General features: G+C 41.0%; 1 protein-coding gene and 1 non-coding gene across 3 annotated transcripts in view; one reads left to right on the top strand and one right to left on the bottom strand.

The window, feature by feature from the left end:
- ACSS2 (acyl-CoA synthetase short chain family member 2) overlaps positions 1 to 16,504 on the bottom strand; it is a 58,991-nt gene that overhangs the window by 29,156 nt on the left and 13,331 nt on the right. The window lies entirely within an intron of this gene.
- On the top strand, positions 16,028 to 16,121 carry LOC132542853 (small nucleolar RNA SNORD116). The gene has a single exon (XR_009553821.1). It is a non-coding gene; the product is annotated as a small nucleolar RNA SNORD116 (small nucleolar RNA).

Here is a 16,504-nt window from a genome sequence, read left to right as displayed (position 1 = left end):
AGGGTGCCAGGGATCCAGCAAAGGGTCTCACACATGCAGGGCACACACTGTACTACTAGGCCAGCACCCTAGCTCCAACACCGTCTTGTTCTATCTGCTGAAAGACTTGGCACTTATTTATTTTATTTTTAGCATTATAAGCCTATCTAGCATTGTTTTCCTCACTGGAATAGGAGTTCCTTAGAAGTAGACAGGCTATCTTTTTCTATCTGTTTATGCCTCAGTCCCTAGAAGAAAGTTTGACATATAGTGTGTGTTCAACACATAATTATAGGGCATGGGGAGATAACACAATGGTTATGCAAAGAGATTCTCATGCCTTAGGCTCCGATGTCCCAGGTTCAATCCCCCACATCACCATAAGCCAGAGCTGAGCAGTACTCTGGTCAAAAACAAAAACAAACAAATAAAAACATATATATATATGTATATGTATATATATATATATATATAATTATGACATAATCAGATAAGATAATGAATGATCAAACCTCTCTGCTGCTGTAAGCAATCAGAGGGGAAAAAACATGAAACTGGGGAGGGAAGGGTGCTATAAAAAATACAAAGACAACAGATGCTGTGGCCAGGGAGGTGATGTTGGCAGTGTGGGACTTGCAGGTGGAAAGGTTCTGACGCATAAGGCAGGGCGATGATGCTCTGGCTTTCTCTCATCAATAGTCAGGGGGCTGGGCGGTTGCACTCCAGGTTAATCACACATAGTATGAAGCTCAAAGACCCACACAAGGATCCGGTTCCAGCCCTGGGCTCCCCACCTGGAGGAGGGGGTCACTTCACAAGCAGTGAAGCAGGTCTGCAGATATATATCTTTCTATCTCCCTCCCTATCTTCCCCTCCTCTCTCAGTTTCTCTCTGTTATATCCAAAAAAGAAAAGAAAAGAAAGAAAATCAATTGATGAATCTTCTTTTAAAAGTATATAGATTCAGGGGCTAGGTGGTGGTACACCTGGTAGAGCACACACATTATTATGCACAAGGATCTGGGTTCAAGCCCCCGCACTCCACCTGCAGAGGATATACTTCACAAGTGGTGACAGATCTTCATCTCTCCCTCTCTATCTCCCCTTTCTCTCTGAACTTATCTCTACCCTGCCAAATAATAAATACATAGATATAAAAAGTAGATAAATGCTGGAAGGCAGGGGGAAATGGCAGATGCAGAGAAGAATACAGAATCTATAAAATGGGATTTGGAGCAAGGAAAGTTTTTAAACTCCCTACAGTAGGTTCAGTCCCACCCAGCACTCTATGCCATGAGACAGACTTGAAGAAGCCCCTGAGTCTGACTCCTGCTTTGCAATCACAGCTATTATTGCACCATATTCTCTTGCCAGCTACTTTCAGGCTTTGATCCAGGGACCTTGTGCCTATTTCCCTTGGCCAAGGTGGCTTTGGTTCCATTTGGATTCTGCCTTTCTTTATTATTGTCCTGGGTCAGTAGAAAAAGTAACCCTTTCCCCACTTCCTAAACGCAAACTAGCAGGATGAAAATCATGCATGCTTGTTCCTACCGTCCCATGTCCGTTGATAGTCCTGTCCATAACAAGTAAATGAGGAGGGGAGGCAGTTACCACTCAGTTAAGCATACACATCACCATGCACAAAGACCCAAGTTCAAGCCCCTGCTCTCTACCTGCAGAGGAAACACTTCACAAGCAGTGAAGCAGGTCTGCAGGTGTCTCTCTCCCTCTCTATCTCCCCTTCCCTCTCAATTTCTCTGTCTTGTCAAAAAAAAAAAAAAAAAACATGGAAAAAAAATGGCTGTCAGGAGCTGTGGATTTGTAGTGCTGACACCAAGCCCCAGAAATAAGCCTGGTGGCAATAAAAAACAAAGAAAAAAAAACAAGTGAATGAGGGTTTTCCTCTCAGATTTCTCTTTTTCATTTTGTCCTTGCCTGATTGACTTTTAGAAACAAACCACAACACCAAAGCTTCCCCCAGTGCCACCGGGGCTGGAGGATCCAGCACGGGTCATGTGCATGATAAACCAGGCGCCTTTCCTAGTAAACAATCTTGCCAGCCCCTTCTCAGAATCTTTACTATCACAGCAATTGAAATTGATACCTAAAGTAAGAATACGCCTATAGGAGAAAATGGTAGAGGGAAGAACAGCCTGGGAATCATCTTAAAGTTATTTTAGTTCTCTCAACTACATGCAAAACTATTCATTGTAATGGCTCTTGCTGTCTAAGTAGACAGCATAGTTTAAATCACTCACTTTCATGCTCAGTTACTCTATTCCTAGGTATCTAGGCAGAAAAAAAAAAGTATCTACATGCATCTAATTTCTATATGTGACCTTTACCAATATTGATATGATTTGGTTTTCATTTCCTAATTTTCTTCACAGACACCCTCCTCTCACTTTGTTTATTTATTTTTATTTCCAGAGCACAGTTCAGCTCTGGCTTATGGGCGTGTGGGGAATTGAACCTGAGACTTTGGAGCCTCAGGCATGAAGTCTCTTTGCATAACCATTATGCTATCTCCCCTACTTTATAAAAATAAAATTTATCTATTGCAGGGGGCCAGCCTCAGCAGGTTATTAGGGTATCCTGAAGGAGGGGTGGCGTCAATGCGAATGAGGTGACAGACATGTCAGCTGCTTCAAGAGCAGGAGAGAGGCATCTCTGCCGTGTTCAGGCAGAACTTTATTTGTATAGTCTCATAAGGCTTAGATAAGGTTTTGATCACTAATACAAAAAATCACCAAGGCTTTGATTATTAAAACAAAAATCACCAAGTAAGAACAGTACAGGTAGGGAATATTTCCTGCTTCGTAGAACATTTACATTCCAGGGGTATTTTTCTCCATAGAGATCACATCACAGTTTCTTTCTTTGTTTTTTTAATATTTATTTATTCTCTTTTGTTGCCCCTTGTTGTTTTTCATTGTTGCAGTTATTATTGATGCCATTGTTGTTGGATAGGACAGAGAGAAATGGAGAGAGGAGGGGAAGACAGAGAGGGGGAGAGAAAGATAGATACCTGTAGACCTGTTTCACTGTTTGTGAAGTGACTCCCCTACAGGTGGAGAGCTGGGTCTGGAACCGGGATCCTTACACCAGTCCGTGCAATTTGCGCCACGTGCACGTAACCCATTGCGCTACCGCCCAACTCCCCACATCACAGTTTCTATGTCTTTTGTTAATTTGTGTACCTGTGTGCTAGGCAGATGTCCTATTAAGACTAATACTCTACCTATTATGTATGTTTATGCCATCCTCTTGCCATTATGCATCAGAAGACATGGTTCATAGCAAGTTCGAGCTTGTTATGTTTCTAGGAGCCTTAAACAAATTGAGGGAGTTGGGTGGTAGCACAGTGGGTTAAGCACAGGTAGCACAAAGCACAAGGACAGGCATAAGGATCCAGGTTCAAGCCTCCATTCCCACACATACAGGGGAGTTGCTTCACAAGCAGTGAAGCAGGTCTGCAGGTGTCTATCTTTCTCTCCTGTCTCTGCCCCTCCTCTCTCCATTTCTCTCTTTCCTATCCAACAATGACATCAATAACTACAACAAGAAAACAACAAGGGCAACAAAAGAATAAATGAATATTTTTAAAAAATTGAACAGCACTATTTTCATAAAATTTGTTCCATTGTTTGATCAAGGAGTTTTGCTTTGTTCCTTATTGAGAAGGCACCAAAGTGGTGCTGATCTAGCCAGCCTCTCCATAAAGTTAAGCTCTCTAGCTGGCATTCATCTTCCTTTTATGCTCACTATGTGACCTAGGTTCTTGTGTACTATTCCTGTAAAAGAAAGTGGGAGCATAGTGGTGGGTGGTAAATTAAAAGGCCCATTGTATCTAGGCGGGTACCATAATTTTCCATTTATTAATTATGCCATGTAAGGTGGGCCCTCCACTCTTGGAACCACCAATCTTTCCTTATATTTTAGGGGAAATACTAAAGGAAGTGGTGTAGACAAAGGGGAAAACAATTCTTCCTCTTGGGGCCTCTTGAAAAATTCTGTGTTATTGATATTGCTTGTTCCATTATGACCAATCTTACAGAGTGCAGTGCAGGTTTTGTCATTACTTTTGTTATTGGTCAGGCTCTGAGCCTGGCCATAGGTAAATATTATTAAGACCACACAGAGCTTAATCCCAAATCCTATACATGGCAAAAGGCAAGATGGTTTCAGTTTGGCCTGGAGAGCCCAGCTGTGCTGAAGTTCCTGTGAAGCTGGTACCGTGCCAAACAGCTCACATGGCGGTGCCTGCGCCAATCCATTTTGTTCCAAACCTCACTATGTGAGTGAAAAACCCTACATTGCCAAAGGGACAACTTGAAAATGTATAGCTTGACGCCAGGAGGTGGTGCATTTGATTGAGTGCACACATTACAGTGTGCAAGGAACCAGGTTCAAGCTCCTGCTCGTACCTGCAGAAGGGAAGCCTCACATGTGGTGAACTAGTGCTGCAGGTATCTTTCACCCTCTCTATATCCCCCTTCCCCCTCAATTTCTGTTCCTATCCAAAATAAATAATTTTTTAAAAAAAATTTAGTATAAAAAAGAAAATCTATAGCTTGAGAGGGAAAGCAAATCAAAAAGAGCTTTAGTAAAAAAATCAATATTGAAAAGAGTAACATCTGAATTCATCCAGGTAACAAACTCATGCCCAGACAACTTGTTTTATTTCTCTTAGAACTATAATTCAGAAATACTTATTACAGTGTCATATATTAACGTATATACTTTTATTGAAAAGAAGTTAGGTATTCTCAAACAGAAAGTAGTTCTGATTTGGATGATTAAGTTGGCAGTGAGAACTGGCTTTATAAATCGGATATCATTACTGGGGAATGTCATGCATGTACAAACTATTGTACTTACTGTTGAATGTAAAACATTAATTCCCCAATAAAAATTTTTTTTTAAATCAGATATCATTACAGATCTTTTCTATAAAAGTAGGGTAGGAGGAGTGAGTCATTAGGAGACTAATGACTAATGTGCTAGGCTGGAAAACCTCTAATGTGATTCAAATTCCCTTTATTCTCCTTTCTCCCCTGCCAGAGGTAGAAAAATGAGCCTTAAAAGTCAGTTTCAGGGGAGTGGGATGGTAGTGCATCGGGTGGTAATGCACTGGGTTAAGTGCACACAGCGCAAAGCATAAAGACCCATGCAAGAATCCCACTGTGAGCCCCCGGCTCCCCACCTGCAGGGGAGTCGCTTCACAAGCAGTGAAGCAGGTCTGCAGGTGTCTATCTTTCTCTATCCCCCTCTGTCTTCCCCTCCTCTCTTAATTTCTCTCTGCCCTAACCAACAACAACAGTGGAAAAAAGATGACTTTTGGGGAGTCAGGCGGTAGCACAGTGGGTTAAGCGCAGCTGGCGCAAAGTGCAAGGACCAGCCTAAGGATCCTGGTTCGAGCCCCCGGCTCCCCACCTGCAGGGGAGTCGCTTCACAGGCGGTGAAGCAGGTCTGCAGGTGTCTGTCTTTCTCTCCTCCCCTCTGTCTTCCCCTCCTCTCTCCATTTCTCTCTGTCCTGTCTAACAAAGATGACATCTATAACAATAATAACTACAACAACAATGAAAAACAACAAGGGCAACAAAAGGGAAAATAAATATAAAAAGAAAGATGACTTTTGGAAATTCAAGGGACAAGGAAATAGCTCACCCTGTAGAGATCACACTTTACCAGGTTTGATGCCCCTCTGCAATCCCCACAACATGGTTGCACCTGCACAGGGAAAGCTCTAGGAGTGATGGAGCAGTGCTCTGGTGCCTCTCTGCTTCTTACCCTCCTCAAAAAGGAAGGAAGGAAGGAAGGAAGGAAGGAAGGAAGGAAGGAAGGAAGGAAGGAAGGAAGGAAGGAAGGGAGGGTAAGCAGATCTGGACTGGGGTTGGTGTATTGCACTAAAGTAAAAGACTCTGGGGTGGTGGGGAAAGGGTTCAGGCCCTGGAACATGATGGCAGAAGAGGACCTAGAAGGGGTTGAACTCTTATGTGGAAAACAGAAATGTTACACATGTATAAACTACTGTATTTTACTGTAAACCCCCAGTAAAGAAAAAAATTAAATAATGAATTCACCTTTTTCATATCATTTTGGATGCATCTTGAAGGAATCATGTTAAGTGAGATAAGCCAGAAAGAGAAGGATGAATACCTAATGATCTAACTCATAGACAGAATTTGAGAAGTAAGAACAGAAGAGAAAACACAAAGCAGAACTTGGACTGGGTTTGGTTTACTGCATTCTGGGGGAGGAGCTTTCAGGTCCTGGTGCATGATGGTGGAGGATCTAGGTGGAGGGAAGGCTGCTCTGCAGAAAACTGAGAAATTGTATACATGTACCAAAAACTGTATTTACTATTGATTGTAAACCATTAATCCCCCTAATAAAAAACAAAGACTTTGTGGGGTGCCATGAAAAACCTGGAGACAAAATACTAATACTAATAATGACAACAACAATAATAGAAAGATAAGAATAAAGATTCAAGAGTCAGGAGGTAGCGCACCAAGTTAAGTGCACATAGTTCGAACTGCAAGGACCCATGCAAGCATCCTGATTCCAGCCCCCAGATCCCCCCCACCTGTAAGGGGATCGCTTCACAAGTCTCTCTCTCCCCCTCTCTATCTTCCCCTACCCTCTCAATTTCTCTCTGTTCTATCCAATAAAATTGGGGAGAAAAAGGCTGCCAGGAGCAGTGGATTTGTAGTGCTGACACCAAGCCCCAGCAATAACCCTGAAGAGGGAAAAAAAATTTCAAGAAATCCAAAAGAAGTGACCTGACAATGGCACACATCTGGTGAAGAACAAATTTGTATCTAGACCTGACTTGCAGGCTAGTATTTATGCCAACATCTGATTTGGGATGTACCTAAATGACATGGAATAGCTTCTCTACTAAGAATCTCCAGAAACCATGGTGGAGGGGGATCTAGGCTGGGGGTGAGAGTATTTGGCAGACACCTTTCATGGTGAGGTGAGAAAATTTACCCACATGTCAACAACTGTATTTACTGTAAACCACTAACGTCTCAAAAAAATAATTCCAGAAACACAGTGAGAAGCAGGTGAGGCTCCATTCCACTTTGAGCTCTACACTGTCTCAGGATCATACCTGCCACAACCTCTGCAGTATAACAAACACTTCCTGAAAGACCCGAAGCCTCAAGCAAGGATACCTTCAGAAGCCTGCCATCACAGTCCTTGGACACTCACTTATAAAATGTTTATTTATTTAGACAGAGAGAAATTGAGAGAGATGGGGAGACAGAGAGAGAGAGAGAGAGAGAGAGACACCTACAGCACTGCTTCACCACTCATGAAGCTTCTCCCAAAAGTAGGGACTGGGAGCTTAACCTAAGCCCTTGCGCATAGTAACATGCACTCAACTGGGTGTGCCACCACCCAGGCCCCTGGACATTCATTTAATCCAAATATTCAAATACATGTCTCACCCCTACCCCAGAAACACACACACACACACACACACACACACACACACTATCCTCAACATTTCCTTCTTATGTAAAATTCCAGCTCACAGGCAAAAACCTTGCTCTCACCAGATTATGAACTCCATGAGGACAAAGACCAGATTCTCTTGTTTATTGCTCTATCTCAAAAGATTATTTGCACATAGGTGCATAATATCTATAAGATCAATCTTCTAAACCTGTTACTGGAAGATAGTAGACAGTCTAAGGATCATGGCTACCCATACAAATAAAATTAGTTTTCTGTCTATTTTGGATATCATATTCAGGATTCTACCACTTAAATATGTGAGTAGAGAGTACTTCAAACAGGTAAGGCAGTCACTTTCGAGAGTCATTGAAACTAAAGTTCAACGAGAGACCTGTGTGTCTGCTCATTTGGATAGATTTGCATGTATTAAAATATTATGGTCAAAGAGAAACAAAAACTGCTTTCAGAAATGACCTTCTAGTCAAAAAGCAGACTCAGAATGCAGCTGCTGATATAGTAATAATGTTTCCTTAGGTAAAGACAACTCCATGTTATATATTTCAGGGAGAATTTTTATTTACTTATTTTATTTTTTATTATCTTTATTTATTGGATAGAGACAGCCAGAAATCAAGAGGGTAGGGGGAGATAGAGAGGAAGAGAGAAAGAGAGACACCTGCAGCCCTGATTCACCACTTGCAAAGCTTTCCCTCTGCAGGCGGGGACTGGTGGTTCAAACCCGGGTCCTTGAGCACTGTAACGTGTGCTCAACCAGGTGTGCTACCACCCGGCCCAAAGAATTTTTATTTAAATAAAATAATGATGCTCCAAGCTATTAATACTACAGACTTTTTTTTCTTCTTTTCTGCCACCAAGGTTACCACTGATATTCAGTGCCTTCATGGTTCCACCATTCTAGGTGGCCATTTTTTTCTCTTTCTTTCAATAAATGTGAAATGGAGAGAGAGAGAGAGAGAGAGAGAGAGAGAGAGAGGAAGAAAGTGACCAATTGGAGAGATACCCACAGCACTGTTCCACCACTAGGAAAGCTTCCCCTCTGTAGGTAGGGACCAAAGGCTTGACTCCAGGTCCTTACTCATGATAACATATGCACTCTACTGGTGAGCCATCACCAGTCCCCCATAACACTTTTCATGAATAGACAAGACCTTGACAACCTAGATGAGGGCTATTCTCAAGGTCTGACATACTGAAAGAGAAAGCAGATAATGTCTAAAGTGCTCCAGGTCTAAGGTTCTATAGTACTTTCCTGATCCATCTATCTCTATTTCAAAAACCCAAAGCACCCTAATACATAAAGTCTTACATCCCGTCAGTGTCTGGCCCTACCTGAACTGCTCAACCTCAGCCATCCCACTCTTTTAGGCCCACCTCTAGTGCCAACTACAGTTCTCCCAGTTGCTGGGCAGGAGTGCTGAGGTCAGGCAGGGTAGTGAATGGACAGAGAAAGTGCTCTGGATTAAAAGTCAGAGCTGGATTCAGGCCAAGCTTCACTGCATCTCACAATGTGAGATCTTCTACAAATTATTTCACTTTTATGTGCTTCAGTTGTCACAACTATCCATGAAGGGACTACTTCATTTAATGTTCTTCTAGAGCTAGATTTAATTATTTCTTCTAAGAGCAAGTAAAAAGGCTACAAAATGAGAACCAGGAAAGGTTTCACAAAGATGGCATTTCAAATGGTTTTTTAAAAAGAGAGGGAGAGGAAGGGGGAGGGCAGTAGGGCACTGGGTTTAAAAAAAAAAGAGTACAGCAAACCATAACAAAAGGACTTTTCAAAGTTAACCCAATTACCAAATAATGTGATGATAACATTAACTATCGATTGTCTTTTAGAACCCTAAGACAGCAGAAACCTCACATCTCCACTCTAGAGCCTCTACTTCCCCCAGTCCTGGAACCCTTGGATAGGGCCCACTTTCCCGTATGCCTCTCCCAATCCATATCAAATAATATGGCATCCGCTGATCACAACCTAACCAACGCTACGATTGCCACCTCAACATGCTTCACTTCAGACTGTGTCCAGAGACTTCACATGTGGAATGACAACCCTTCAGCTTCATTACTCGGGTGAGACCTTTCCTTTCATAGTATACTCTAATTTCATCTCAGGTGGTTCACTAACAAAGTCCCAAAACCTAGATATACACCAGTTTCTGTGAGAGAGAGCATATCTTCACATGTATCTATAAACTACTGCAAAATATATACCTGAAAGCAGAAGTACACTAGAGTTTGCAGTGAGTGCCTCCCTAACACTTCCTATCCACTATTCCAAGCTTTGGGTCCATGATTGCTCAACAATTTGTTTGGCTTCGTATGTTAACTCTCTTTTCAGTCACCAGGTTCCAGATGCCATCAGGATGCCGGCCAGGCTTCCCTGGATTAAAGACCCCACCAATGTGTCCTAGAGCTCAGCTTCCCCAGAGACACACCCTACTAGGGAAAGAGAGAGGCAGACTGGGAGTATGGACCGACCAGTCAAGGCCCATGTTCAGCGGGGAAGCAATTACAGAAGCCAGACCTTCCACCTTCTACAACCCACAGTGACCCTGGGTCCATGCTCCCAGAGGGATAGAGAGTGGGAAAGCTATCAGGGGAGGGGGTGGGATATGGAGATTGGGTGGTGGGAATTGTGTGGAGTTGTACCCCTCCTACCCTTTGGTTTTGTTAATTAATCCTTTCTTAAATAAAAAAATAATAATAATAATAAAGAAAGAAAGAAAGAAAGAAAGAAAGAAAGAAAGAAAGAAAGAAAGAAAGAAAGAAGTCAGCCCTGATACAAACCCAGGTAGCTGACATGGAGTTCAGGACTCAGAATTAGGACTCAAACAGTCTCCATTTATTAGACATCTATTGTTAAGTATTAATATATATATAATTATACATTAATATAAAATAGAGAATTATTATTATTCACCCCACCCCAACTCCTCTTGCCCAAAATGAATAGTGACCTGAAAAGCACTAGCCTAACTTGTCTCCTTTTTACCACTTTAGGAAAGGGTTCTATAAAGCAAAAAGGAGTCACAAAACTCAGGGAGAGTGAAAGAAAACAGATTAGACATCCAGCTTAAACAGGAACTCTTCTGACTCTCCTTTATAAACTACTCACCTGATCAAGTGGAGAAAGACTGTTCCCAGCAACATTTATTTGCCTGCATAACTGCCATTAGCTTAAAGTGTCTATTCTACCCAGGACAAGACTGTCCACAGGCAAAAGAACCAGGCTCCCTTCCTTAGCTCCACCCCAAACTTACTAAAATTCTCTCTTTTAACCATATCAACAGAAGCCCAGCCTGCCTACTGAGTCAACATAGTCACCCCAGGTTGCAACAGGCCTTCTAAACCCACTTCCTCTTCAGAAACTGCCATGGAATCTTAAAATACCAGAGCTGGAAAGGAACTTGCAAAGTATTTGTAGCTTAGTTCTCTTGAACTACACCACTCCCACAAAAGGAAGACCCAGAGAAGGGAAGAGAATATCTGAAGCCATTTTCTCTCTCAGAGATTTTCCCTTGCCATATATATACTAACCAGTAGATACCTCATTGTGAAAACCACTGATGATATATCAGATTGAGGACAAAAGAAAATGTCCCTCTCTTGCCACATGACTGAAATGAATTCCAGGACACAGACCTGGAGCATCAACAGAATTCCTGAACATAACTGCAGAGACAGTACAGTCAAGTGTTCTGGCATTCCATGTCATTTCACAGTCTTGTCTCACCTTCCCACCATTCCCACTTTCTCCAATACACATACTCACATGAGCCCCCAAAGCTCTGGAGAGTTCTGATCACACTTGGATTCATAGTCATGTGTCCTAAGGTTATTCTCAAATCTACCTGCTTCTCAGAAGCTTCAGGTTCTAAAGAAGGACTGAATTATAGCCAGAGCCCATGGAGAGACAGCAGTAATTTTAACTGGGGAGAAGGAGTGAGGTAATGCAAAGATAGTGATAGTCAGAGGCAACCCAAAGCAAACAATGGGAGGAATGGACTATATTAAACTTCTTAGGCTGTGGAGGCCAAGGTCCTCTTCTGGAATAATCTAGAGATGAAACAGCTAGTATAAACCACCAACAATACAGTTACAAACCACTCTTTCCATCCTTTCCCCATAAAATCTTTAACTAATCCCCAAGTCCTTACTCTCCCCTCAGTTAAGCCAACCCTGCTCCTTTAACTGTCTCTGAAGTCCTTCAGTGGCATCTCTTCCTGAAGGACTATTCTGATAATTTTATTACTGATGCCCTTCTCACATAAGTTACCACTAACAGCCAAACCTTCCACACTAAGGGGAAGACTGTGCAAGAGAGGCGGAAATCAAAAGCTTGGACAGCAAATGGAACCATGCACTTGAATGAAAAAAAAAAGTATTATGTCAACTCCTCTCTTACTCCCATTTCCCTATTATCTACACAGCCAGTTACCTGTGCTTCTCTCTTTTCTCTAAATTACCCTAGAATTTCATTTTCCCATTTCATTCTCACCAGTAGTATCCAAAATTCAGACGTCTCTGCCCCAAACAACTAACTCCCAGACCTCTGGCTTCACAGTCCCACTATTTGTATCCAGAGTCATCTTAAGCCTAGATGTGACCACATCACTCCCTGGAATTAAATCAATTCATACTTCTCTAGAATTTTTCAAAATCTTCCTTTCCTGGAACTTAGCCACTGCAGAAGTCAATTCTAATTTCTTTTGTTCTCACTCCTACAATTAATCCATGTCAGCAAGTTCCAAGAACTCTTCACTCAAAACTAATCCGTATTTTGACACTTTTAATCACCTTTACAGCTATTATTATAATGTAAATCATCAGGACTGCTCAGCTGGATTTCTTTACTAGTGTCCTAGTCTCCCTCCTCACTTTCCCCTCAGACTATTCTGAACACAAATGACAGTTTCTAAGTATGCCAAATCATTGTTACTCCTCTGCTCAAGACTGCCCAGTGGTTACCTATTTCCCTATGAATGGAATTTGAAATCTACTTTGACTTTCAAGGTTTTACATGATCTAGTGTGTCCTGATGACCTCACTCTCTATTATTCTCACTCTCTCTAGCTCACAATGCCTCAGCTACACTAGCCTCCTAGGTGCTCTTCAAACATACTAACACACTCTCCATTTCAGGGCCTTTGCACCTACTTCTCCATCTACCTGGAATATCTCCCCACCCCACCCCAACTCTCTGCTTGGCACATTCTACTTCCTTCAGATCTCTGCTCAAATATCACCCCTTATCGAGAAAAAGTTCTTTCCTTATTCCTTGTTTGTTTTCACTAGCATACTGCTCAGCTATGGTTTATGATGGTACTGGGAATTGAACCTGGGAACTAAGAGGCTAAGGCATTAAAGTAATTTGCATAACCATTATGCTGTCTCCTCAGCCCGTCCCTAGTTTTTGTTGTCATTCTCTTTTCCCTTAGTCTGTTCTGTATTTTCCTCAGCATTTATCTGTCATATATGTTGGTTCGTTTGTTGTCTGTCTCTGTAAGCAGGTATATAGCTCCCAATGAAGGCAGGGACTTTGTTCAGACTAACGCCTGGTGTTTTCACATTAAATATTTACTGAACAAATTGTTCCCTTCATAAATCCTTTACTTCAGGAAAATTTCATCTTCTCACTGTCCCAATATAATAATAGTGATGACTAATATTTCTTAAGTGCTGTCAGTATATCAGGAATGGGACATATGGGTTTGTTATACTATTCAATAGATAACTCTATGAAGTAAAAACTATTTTTATCTTTAGATGAGAAAAATAAGACTCAAAAGAAGTTAAGGAACATAAGTCATATAGCTAGTTAGTACAGACACAATATTCAAATTTAGTCACTTGGCCACCAAAAATCCACTGTCTTAAGTTTCTTTTTTTTTTTTTCTTTTTTCTTCTTCTTTTTTTTGCATCCAAGGTTATCACTGGGGCTCAGTGCCTGCACTATGAATCCACTGCTCCTGGAGGCCATTTTCCCCATTTTTGTTGTCCTTGTTATTGGTTAGGACAGTGAGTAATCAAGAGAAGAGAGGAGACAGACGCCTGCAGACCTGCTTCACCGCTTGTGAAGCAAACCCCTGCAGGTGGGAAGCCAGGGGCTGGAACCAGGATCCTTATGCCCAGTCCTTGCACTTCGCGCCATGTGCACTTAACCCAGTGTGCTGCCGCCCAGCCCCCATCACTGTCTTAATTTTTATGTTATACCTCCACCCTACAATGCTTTCTCCCCTCTGTGAACTATTTGAATATGAAGGATTTTTGCAGTTTGGGTTCACAATTGCTATCAGGTTGTTTTATGTAGGCCTAGCTGGTCTACCTAAATGAGATTTAAAGGCTGTGAGACCAGAATCTGGAATATTTAAACTAAATAACAGTTTTTCTAGTGTTTTAAAGTAATTTAAATTTTCATTAGTCCGAGCTAAGAATTGAACTATGCAAATAATAAAGTTGTAACATATAGTGAAAAGTGTAGTTGATGAAATGTGAACATATTTAGTCTCAGTTCAGTCTCCAAACATATATGGCCCCAAGGCAAATCATTTAGTTTCTCTGGACCTTAATCCATCTATCTGTAAAGACAGTTGGCCTAGCATAGGGGTAGATAACATAATAGTTATGCAAACAGTCATGCCTGAGGCTCTGAAGTCCAGGTTCAAGCCCCCCCCCCCCACCCCTACCCACATACCACCATAAACCAGAGCTGATCAGTGCTCTAGTTAAAGAAAAAAAAAAGTGGGGGAGTCGGGCTGTAGCGCAGCAGGTTAAGTGCAGGTGGCACTAAGCACAAGGACCCGAATAAGGATCCTGGTTTAAGCCCTGGCTCCCCACCTGCAGGGGTGTCGCTTCACAAGCGGTGAAACAGGTCTGCAGGTGTCTTTCTCTCCCTCTCTCTGTCTTCCCCCTCCCCTCTCCATCTGTCTGTCCTATCCAACAACAATGACAACAATAATAACTACAACAATAAAACAACAAGGGCAACAAAAGGGAATAAATAAATAAATAAATAAATAAATATTTTTAAAAATTAAAAAAAAAAAAAGTGGGAGTCAGGCGGTAGCCCAGCAGGTTAAGCTCACGTGGCACAAAGCGTGAGGACCGGCGTAAGAAACTTGGTTCGAGCCCCTGTCTCCCTACCTCCAGGATAGTCGCTTCACAACCGGTGAAACAGGTCTGCAGGTGTCTATCTTTCTCTCCCCCTCTCTGTCTTCCCCTCCTCTCTCCATTTCTCTCTGTCCTATACAACAACGACAACAATAATAACTACAACAATAAAATAACAAGGGCAACAAAAAGGGGAATAAATAAATAAATAAATAATGAAAAAAATACAAAAAAAAAGTTGGCCTAGACAGATTCTAAACAGTCATTTCAATACAATTATTGTTCCATAACATTTAAGGAATTTTGTTCAGCCAAACATTAAAAACTAATTATTCATTAACATGGTGCTTTCCTAAGAGCACTATTTCTCATGTAGATTATTTCAGTGTATCTGTAAAACATACCACAAAGAATGAGCTGCAAGGGGTGGAGATAGATAGCATAATAGTTATGTAAAGAGACTCTCATACTTGAGAGTCCAAATCCCAGGTTCAGTCCCCTGTACCACCATAAGCCAGAGCTGAGTAGTGCTCTGGTTAAAAAAAAAAAAAAAAAAAACTACTAGTATGATTTGCTAATATCATATAAGTAAATGACAGTGTAAGTTGAAAAGACTCTCATACTGAGATTCTATTGGAAGTATATAAATGAGACCAAATCACTGAAAAAAATGTCATTTTCAAAACTATAAATAAACAATGAACAAGAAGGAAGTAGTGTCCAAGAGGGAGGACTTTAGTGTGAAAAGAAAACTTCATAAAATATAGAGGGCGGGGGTAGATAGCACAATGGTCATGCAAAGAGACTCTCATTGCTCTGATAAAAATAAATAAATAAATAAATAAATAAATAAATTATAGAAAAATCTGGAAAAATATTGAGTATATGATAAAAGCAAATTTTGTAAGAAAAATGGCAGACAGATATTAATTTCAATTAAAATCCTCATACAGAAGGAAATACATTCACGGCCCAGAAGGTGGTGCAGTGGATGAAGCATTGAACTCTTAAGCTTGAGGTCCTTGGTTTGATCCCTGACATCACATGTGCCAGTGATCCCTGACATCACATGTGCCAGTGTGATGTTCTCTCTCTCTCACTCTCATATAGCTTTGGGTTGGGGAGATAGCATAACAGTTATGCAAAAAAGTCTTTCATGCCTGAGGCACTAAAGGTTAATCCCCAGCATCACCATAAAACAGAGTCAAACTGTGCTATGGAGAAGAAAAAAAAAAAAAAAAGGAAATAGCATCATAATATGCTACTACTATGGAAATGCTGATTTTAAATTAACTAAAAAATAGAGCTACCATTATTTAGGAAGATGAGAGAAAGAAGTTAGAGAAGGGTACAAGAACTAAATTTTCCTTTCTCATAATAGAAGGTTAATTATTTTACAAATAAATGAAGATATACCAGTAGACACATCTTATTTTAAAATATGGAGGTATGATTCCCCTTAAAAGCATTCCTTGGAAAGCTGAACAAAGTGAGTAAGAACTCACACACACACACACACACACACACACACACACACACAAATAAATAAATAAATAAATAAATAAATAAATAAATAAAATATAGAGGTAACCAAGGATGTAATCACATATCTGGCATATTTATCTTTTACTTTGTAATGACAAATGTTATTTATTTGTAGCTTCCTTTTGCTTTACTACAAACTTAGAAACTTAATTTTTTTTTTTTTGTCCTCAAACTCATTCTCTTTTTAAAATTCCTTTCTGGGTTGGGGAGATAGCATAATGATTATGCAAGCAGACTCTCATAACTGAGGCTACAAAGTCCCAGGTTCAATCCCCTGCATTACCATAAGCCAGCTGAACTGGAATTGGCATATTGCACCAAAGTAAAAGACTCTGGGGTGAGTAGGAGGGAGAATACAGGTCCAAAAAGGA

Source organism: Erinaceus europaeus, chromosome 1 (genome assembly GCF_950295315.1).
Source record: "Erinaceus europaeus chromosome 1, mEriEur2.1, whole genome shotgun sequence".
Taxonomy (NCBI): Eukaryota; Metazoa; Chordata; class Mammalia; order Eulipotyphla; family Erinaceidae; genus Erinaceus; species Erinaceus europaeus.
Note: the sequence above shows the minus strand (reverse complement) of the source record. Positions and strands in the feature narration are given on the sequence as shown.